Raw genomic sequence first — 8,418 nt, 5'->3', positions numbered from 1 at the left:
TGGGGTTTTATTTGGGATTTTATTCTCTGTCTTTGCAAAATCTCCAGATGTCAAAGACACCACCTGACTTTTTTTCCAAGGGCAAGAACTATTGTGGCCCTCTGCCTCCTATTTGATCCCTCTCTCTTCCTCTTCCTCAGCCCCAAGTGGGCTAGGATCCCCTAGCAGCAGTGGACCTTTCCCTTGTGGTTTTGCAGCACCCTCCTTGAGCAAAGAAGGAAACACAAGAAAACTTGGAAACAAACCAACAACAGCAACAACATAAATTCCAAACAAACAGGCGGGCAAACCAGTAGCCTCCTCCGTGGCGGAGGCTCACTTTTTACTGTAGAATTCGGGGTTGTTTAGGAACTTCCTGATGACCAACCCTAAGCAAACCACCAACAGCAGCATGTAGCCAACGGTGCCCGAGAAGGTGGGCGCAGCAGGTGGGGCCTGGAGGAACTGGCGCAGGCCCTCCTCCACGTAGTACACCTGGTCATAGATACTGAGGAAGGTGAAGATGTGGAAGAGCTGGTGTCTGTGGCCGATGATGTCGAAGAGGCCTGGCTCTTGCTCACATTGAAGAAGGCGGCCACCACCAGCCAGAAGTAGCGACGGTAGAAGTGCACGAAGAGCGTTGGGTTCTCGCCACGCAGGTGGAAGAGCCAGCTCTCCAGAATAATGGGGCAGGCCATGCTGAGCGGCATGATGAAGACGAAGGTGCGCAAGGCGAACGGATAGGCGCACCAGTCGGTACGGCTTTTGCAGCAGGCCACCGTGCATGCGACAGCAAGCACGAAGGCCACCGGCAGCACCAGCGCACGGTAGACGGCAATGAGGCGTGTGCAGTCCACGTGCCAGCCGAGGCGCTGCTGTACATACGGGGTCATGACTCTGGCGTCCAGCAAGCTCAGGCCTGGCAGCAGGTAGTAGTAGTAGGCCACTGTGCTGCCGAAACCATAGTAGCTGATGGACGCCTAGTCCAGGTAGAAGAAGGCGGCGCGCAGGCGCAGCGACAGGCAGCTGAACACGTGCGCTGTTCAGCTCATGGCGAAGGTCAGCAGAATACCCGACGCATAGCACCACAGGGGCAGCAGCCACGGGTGGTGGAAGGGTACATCGCGGCCGCTCAGGAAGAATAGTCGACAGAACTTGCTCAAGAACAGCAGCAACGGGATGAAGTGCATCCAGAAGTTGAGCGTCTCATTGGTAGGCTTCAGCACCGAGGCCAGACACTCCTGCGCCGCGCATGGCAGGCGCCTGTAGCCGGACAGGATGAAGCACTCCACGAAGTCGTTGGGGACCTCGTCCCAAAGCAGTAACTGCTTGGCAGACGCTGGGAGGTCCCCGGAGGCTTCGGGATGAGAATGCCGGTTGGCCCCCGAAGCTGCGGCAGCAGTGGCGGGAGGGCCCTTTGTGCCCGTGACACGGGGCTGCAGGCGCCACGGCATGGTGCTCGGGGCTCCACTAGGGCGCACGCAGGCGATCTCTGGCGCCGGCTCCCTCGCGCTAGGCAGCCCAGGCGGTCGTCGTCGGGGCCTTTGTGCCCGCTCCAGGGGCGTCGCTGCAGGTTCAAGACCAGACCCGAGCCTTCGAGTAGCTGCTCCAGCCATTGGAGCCACAGCTCACCCATCTTCTTGCGTCTGTAACTAGGATTCTTGTTTGGAGCCCCGAGTGCGGCAGCTCAGGACGGGTTGCTGGAACCTCCGCATTTTAGTGAAAAACTTCACATGACGACCTTGAACATTTCCAGGAAAGGGACTTATCCTCTTCCATCATAATTTTTTTTTTCTTTTATCATGGTCGTTATTGGAGAATCTTGTTAATAATTAAAGGAATGCTGTTGATGAGAAACACACACTGTTGCATCTTGGCCCAAAGGTCAGCCGTAAGGATTATTGAGTCTGCGTCTGGTTAGAAAGTTCCCCCAAAGAACCATGCCAGATAGGGCAGTTGCACACGTGGAAAGTCATTTTTTTCTTCTTCTTCTTCTTTTTTTTTTTTTTTTTTTTTTAGCTTCACGGAGAGCACTTATTATAAGTCTCCACAGTGACTTCCTGTTCTGCAGCTTCCTTGGTCCTTTTTGCCCAGATGCCAAAGTGGTGGCCATTGGCCGGATCCATGAGGAGACTGGCAAATGCCTAGACTCTGACTTTCTCCTTCTGTACATGTTCTGGATAGGCATTACTGGGCCTGTCAGCTGGGTGGCCAGTTGGAGTTCTTCAGCAGAATTGTCTCCCTTCTGGGAGTGGAGGGCTTTCTGGGGAAGAGGATGAGCTTGAAGCAGTACTCCTTCAGCCGTTGCACGTTGGCCTGTAGCGAGAGTGTGCATTTGTTCCGCCTCTGGGGTCCACAAAGATGCCGATGGTCTGGGCCACTTTCTTGTGGATGCCTGCCACCTTCAAATCTTCCAGGCTGAAGCCCCTACAAGCTCGGACTTTGGTGTGATACCACACCTCACTATGGGCCCAATGGGTCTAGACTCAGGGCACCATGTGGTTGGTGCACTTTTGTTTGCCGGGCCTTGATCCTGCCAATCTTCCCCACTGGCTGATTGAACTCTGGGGCCAGGCCACTGGCCTGTCAGGGTGGAAGTGGGGCTTTAGAATCAGCTGGATGCCATGACTGCCTGAGGCCTTGATTCATAATTATTGATCGGTTTTTATAACACTTTAGATATTTCACTTCTCCTTCTTGATTGCATAGTTTCTGACAAATTTGATAAAAGTCTCAAACTGGTTCATATTTAAAGTATTGTTCCCCTTCTCTGGCTTTGAACATTTTTTTCTATGATTTTCTGCAGTTTGGATATGATTTGCCTATGTGTAGATTGTTGTTTGTAGTATTTTTCAGATCTTCATGAATTTGTGGTTTGGTGTCTGTCATTAATGTTAGAAAACTCTTCCATTGATATTGCTTTAAAATTTCTGTTCCTTTTTATCATTTTTTAATTTCTAGAATACCCATTGTGCATATTACACCTTTTGCTCTAGTCACAAAGATCTTGGAAATTCTTCGGGTTTTTTTTTCCAATTTTTTTTCCTCTTTGCATTTTAGATTGAAATGTTTTTGTTCACCTATTTTCAAGGTTTGTGAGCCTTTCCTTGACTGTGTCCAATTTACTGATGAACTAATCAAAGACAGTCATTGTTTTCCTGTAGTATTTTGATTTTTAGCGATTTTTCAGTCTTTATTAGATTATCCACTTTCTGCTTGCATTACCCCTCTATTGTTGCATCTTGCCCACTATTTTCTAGTAGACCTTTGTCATAGTAACCATAGTTATTTTAAATTCCTTGTCTCATAATTCCTACAACTCTACCTTATTTGATTCTTATTTTCATGCTCGCTTTGGGTCTCTCCAAATTGTGTTTTTTCTTGTATTTAAGCATTCTTGTCAGTTTTCTTTGAGAGTAAGACATAATATATAAGGCTCTGAAATGAGGTATAGGGGTTGCCCTTTGTCCATGATTTCACTTTATACAGTTTTATTTACCTGTGACCAAGTATGGTCTGAAAATTCTAAATGGAAAATTCTAAGTAATTCTTAAAATTTGAATTGTGTACTGTTCTGAGAAGTGTGATGAAATCTCATGCCATTCTTCTCTGTCCTTCCTAGGATATAAATTATCCCTGTGGCAAGCATATTTGCACCATATATTCCTCATACTCAACACCAAGATGCTCCTTCTGATGTATTGTCAGGTCATTAGTAGCCTAATGCTGCCTCACTATGCCTACATCATTCACTCATAGCATCTTATAACATATACCTGGCATCATCTCACATCGAAGAAGAAGAAGGAGAAGGAGAAGGAGAAGGAGAAGGAGAAGGAGAAGGAGAAGGAGAAGGAGAAGAAGAAGAAGAAGAAGAAGAAGAAGAAGAAGAAGAAGAAGAAGAAGAAGAAGAAGAAGAAGAAGAAGAAGAAGAAGAAGGAGAAGAAGGAGAAAAAGAAGAAGAGGAGGAGGAGGAGGAGGAAGAAGAAGAGGAGGAGGAGGAGGGGAGGAGGAGGAGGAGAGGAGGAGGAGGACTTTAAGATATTTTCAGATAAACATAACTTTTAAGTATAGTTTTATATTTAAGTATAGTTTTGCAGTATAGTTTTAATTATTCTATTTTATTATTACTATTAAGCTTTTACTGTGCTTAATTTATAAACTAAATTTATCATAGGTAAATATGTAGAGCAAAAACATAGCATACATATGTAGGATTTAGTGCTTCTTGTGGTTTCTGCCATCCACTGTAGATCTTGAAAGTATCTCTGTGGGTAAGGGAGGATGACTAGATAAGCTATTGTTGTGAGATGTTATGTTTATCTAGCTAGCAGTTAGGTTGTGCTTGCTGTTTGCATTAAATGTGTATGTGAGAGGATAAAATTTCCTCTAGTGTCTTTGTATCTCCTCTGTTGTTTTTTGTGTCACTAGAAATCACCTCATAGATGAAATCCAAGTCTTGCAGTTCTTCCATGTTTAATCCACCATTATTATACAGCAACCTTATTCATGTTGTTTGAAAAGAGAAGGTGCATCTGGAATCCTTTGAGTCTCAGAATTTTAGTAGCCCTAGGCCTCTGAGCTGTGCCATTCACTTGTGCTTCTTAGCTTTACTGTCCTTCTTAGGTGAGGCAGGATGGATATGGAGTGCTAGAGTTGGGTAATTTCCCTTTCCCCAAATTGAATAAGGCTTTGGTGAAGTCATTTACCTTCCAGGATAATCATTTTCTGTGTAGAATGCTTTTGGCTTATTTCAAAAGTTACTTTTCCCTTCCCTTTGTCAAAAACATGAGTTTCACTTTTAAGAACTCTGCAGGCCTTCAAGAGGTAAAGGCTATAAAATCTTAGGGTCCTCCTCAGACTGAACCCCCAGGAGTTTATAATTCTCAAATTAATCAACACTCAGCTTAATAAATACTTTTAAGGGAAGAATGTAAGGGAAATCTGTTTACATAGGACATGTTTAAAGTGGAGTATGTTTCAAATGAAAAACAAGAATAAGAAATGTAAAATTTTGTAAAAAATGAAATTTTCTCATGAGATCACCTCCAGCCGCAGAGCTGACTGTGTCCTATCAACAGGAGTCACCCTTTGTTCTAGGGACTTATCATCCCAAAGGTAAATCTTGAAAACAATGGAAGCAATGACCAGGAAAGAGTTTGCTCCTCTGGAAAGCAGCTATCCTCTCAAGGCAATGGCTTATGCACCTGGCAAATGGCTCACTCATCACCAACTTCTTTCAAGACCGGTTTTAAGGGTTTTGCTTTACTGTGCTTTAAACCAAAACTACTTCAAAACATTTATTATAGCACAAAATAATCGGTTTCAATGTGAAATTTCCATTCATACATTCAACATGCTTGATTGATTGTATCTACTCCCCTCCTACTTAACCTGCCCCTTGTCTCTTTCCCTTTCCCTGGTAGTCTCCCTACTGCTTTCATATTGTCTTTTTTTCTTCCTATATGCTACATGAAGAGAGAAAACATTCAATATTTGTCTAAGTCTGGCCTATTTTACTTAACATGATCATTTCCAGTTCCATCCATTTTCCTACAAATGACATAATCTTATTCTTAATCATGACTGAGTAAAACTCCATTGTGTGTGTGGGGGGGCATCTAGAGGCACTAGACCACTATTTTGTATTTATTTATTTATTTTTTAAAGAGAGAGAGAGAGAGAATTTTTTTAATATTTGTTTTTTAGTTTTTGGCGGATGCAACATCTTTGTATGTGGTGCTGAGGATGGAACCAGGGCCGCATGCATGCCAGGCGAGCTCGCTACTGCTTCAGCCACATCCCCAGCCCCCACTATTTTGTGTATGTGTGTGTGTGTGTGTGTGTGTGTGTGTGTGTGTGTGTGTGTGTAGATAGATAGATGATAGATAGATAGATAGATAGATAACATTTCCTTTATCTAGTCATCTGTTTATGGATTCCTAGGCTGATTCCATCACTTTACTGTTTTGAATTGTGCTGAAATAAATATGGTTTTGCATGTATATATATCAAGTATGCTAACTTTAATTCTTTGGATAAATTCTGAGTAGTGATATACCTGGATAATATGGTAACTCTGTCTTTGGTTTTCTGAGGACCCTCCATAATAATTTTCATAAAGGTTGTACTAATTTATATTCCCACTAGCAGTGTATAAGAACTCTTTTTCTGTATATCCTCATCAACACTTATTGTTATTTGTGTTCTAGATGATTGCCAATCCTAATTAGAACTAGATGGAATCTTGGTGTAGTTTTGATTTGCCTGTTCCTGGTAGCTAAAGATGATATTTTTTTCTTTCTGTAATTGTTGGCCATTTGTACTTCTTTCAAGAAGTGTCTGTTCTGTTGATTTGCCCATTTCCTGAATGGTTTATTTGGTTGGTTGTGTGGGGGGCAGGGATTGAGACTGAGTTCTTTATATAATTTACATGTTAATACTATGTTGGAAGAGTAGCTGGCAAAGATTGTCTCCCATTCTATAGACTCTCTCTTCATTCCATTGTTTCCTTTGTTGCACATAAGCTTTTAAATTTTGTGTAATTTCATTTATCAATTTCTTGGTATTACTTTCTGAGTTTTAGGAGTCCTATTGAAGAAGTCATTGCCTGTACCTAAATGTTGGAGTGCTATTCGTATGTTTTCTTCCAGCATTTTGCAAAGTTTCTGGTCTAAGGTTTAGGTCTTTTTCCATTTTGAGTTGACTTTTATATAGGGTGAGAGATAGGAATTAGCTTTATTCTTTAATATATGACTTCCTAGTTAACCTTTTTACTAAAGGGTCTGTCTTAAGTGTATGTTTTTGGCACATTTTTCAAGAATCAGATAACTATAGTTGTGTTTTATATTATATTCACATTGGTTTATGTGTCTATTTTTATGCTATACCATAGCTCTGTAGTATAATTTGAAATTGGGTTTCCTGATGCCTCCAGCTTTAGCTCTTCTAGTTTTTTCTTTCTTTCTTTTTTTGTACCAGGAACTGAATTCAGGGGCACTAAACCAGTATTTTGTATTTTATTTAGAGACAGGGTCTCACTGAGTTCTTTAGTGCCTCACTTTTGCTGAGGCTGTCTTTGAACTCGTGATCCTCCTACCTCAACCTCCAGAGCCACTGGGATTACAAACATGCACCACTGTGCCTGGCTCCTATCTAGCTTCTTTGAGTTTTGACATGAAGAATTAGTATGCAGGGTTATTTACCACATATTGTTAGGCAGTACCCGTTCATGTGTTTTGATTTCTAGCATTGATTTTTATCCACAGTATTGATAGAAATAATAATCTGTAATCATCCCCACACTGTCAATCATCAGGAGCCAAGCTATAGAGTTCTGGAAGCTGAATGCACTGTCAGTCATGACACATTAAGCCTTTCTTCTTTGATTCTTTATAATCTGAAAATTAAATGAACACACAAATTGCCTTTTCTGTACCTGTTACTTGCAGATCATGGTCTGAAAACTTGAGTTGCTGTGTGAACTTTGTCTTTTTTTTTTTTTTTTTTTGCCAGCTGCCGCACATCAAATGAGTAGGATTACTTTGCTCCCGAGACCTGTCTCCTGTAATCCAGCCACTCAAGTGGAGTCAGCCCATGCCTTCAGGCATGGGTTGATTACTCTATGAATAAAATCCTACGTTCTAGCTGAGTGCTTACTTCCAGCTACCAATTGGAACATTACAAAGCTGGATTTGTGAATTCAGCTTTTCTTTTTCCTAGTCAAAGAATGTCCTTATTCTCCCAGAACTACAGTTATCCACATTAAAGTTAACCAATAACTTCTTTAATTAACTTGAAGGCACTTCTGGTAGCAAATATTGGGCTGAAGATTGGAAGATTTTTTGAATATAGCTCCTTAAATTTGCCTTTGGAAATTTGCTTTTTCAAACATATACATATATATTTTTTTGAAAATAAAATTGCATGTGTACTGAACGTGTATAATTTTTCTTGATATTATTTCCTAAATAGTACAATATAACAACTATTTACATAGCATTTATATTGTACTAAGTATTATAAGCAATCTAGAAATTATTTAAAGCATACTGGATAATATGTTAGGTTATATGCAAATACTTTACCATTTTCCATAAGAGACTTTAGTAGACTTGGGTTTCAGTATATCTCATATAAGTGTACTCATTCAATATTTTATTTTTTCAATCCCCAGTACCACAAAAAAATATATTTTATTTTTCTTTTTGCGTCTGACTATTTCTCTTACTATTTTCAAGATTCATACATGTGGTGATGTCAGAATTCTCTTCCTTTCTAAGGCTGAATAATATTACATTATATGGACCTACTTCCTACTTTGTAAATGGCATCTTCTTAAAGTGCCCTCATATGGCAAAACCAACCGGGAGTTCATTGTAATCTCTTTAATAAGGGCACTAATCTCATTCATGAGGGTAGCACCAATATGTCAATCTC

At 41.4% G+C, this 8,418-nt stretch overlaps 1 pseudogene; it reads right to left on the bottom strand.

Moving 5' to 3' along the window:
- On the bottom strand, positions 1 to 1,492 carry LOC101969870 (membrane progestin receptor epsilon-like; annotated as a pseudogene).
- Positions 1,493 to 8,418: the final 6,926 nt, after the last annotated feature.

The sequence above is a fragment of the Ictidomys tridecemlineatus genome (assembly GCF_052094955.1).
Source record: "Ictidomys tridecemlineatus isolate mIctTri1 chromosome 5 unlocalized genomic scaffold, mIctTri1.hap1 SUPER_5_unloc_3, whole genome shotgun sequence".
Lineage (NCBI taxonomy): Eukaryota > Metazoa > Chordata > Mammalia > Rodentia > Sciuridae > Ictidomys > Ictidomys tridecemlineatus.
This window is presented reverse-complemented; position numbering and strand designations above follow the sequence as displayed.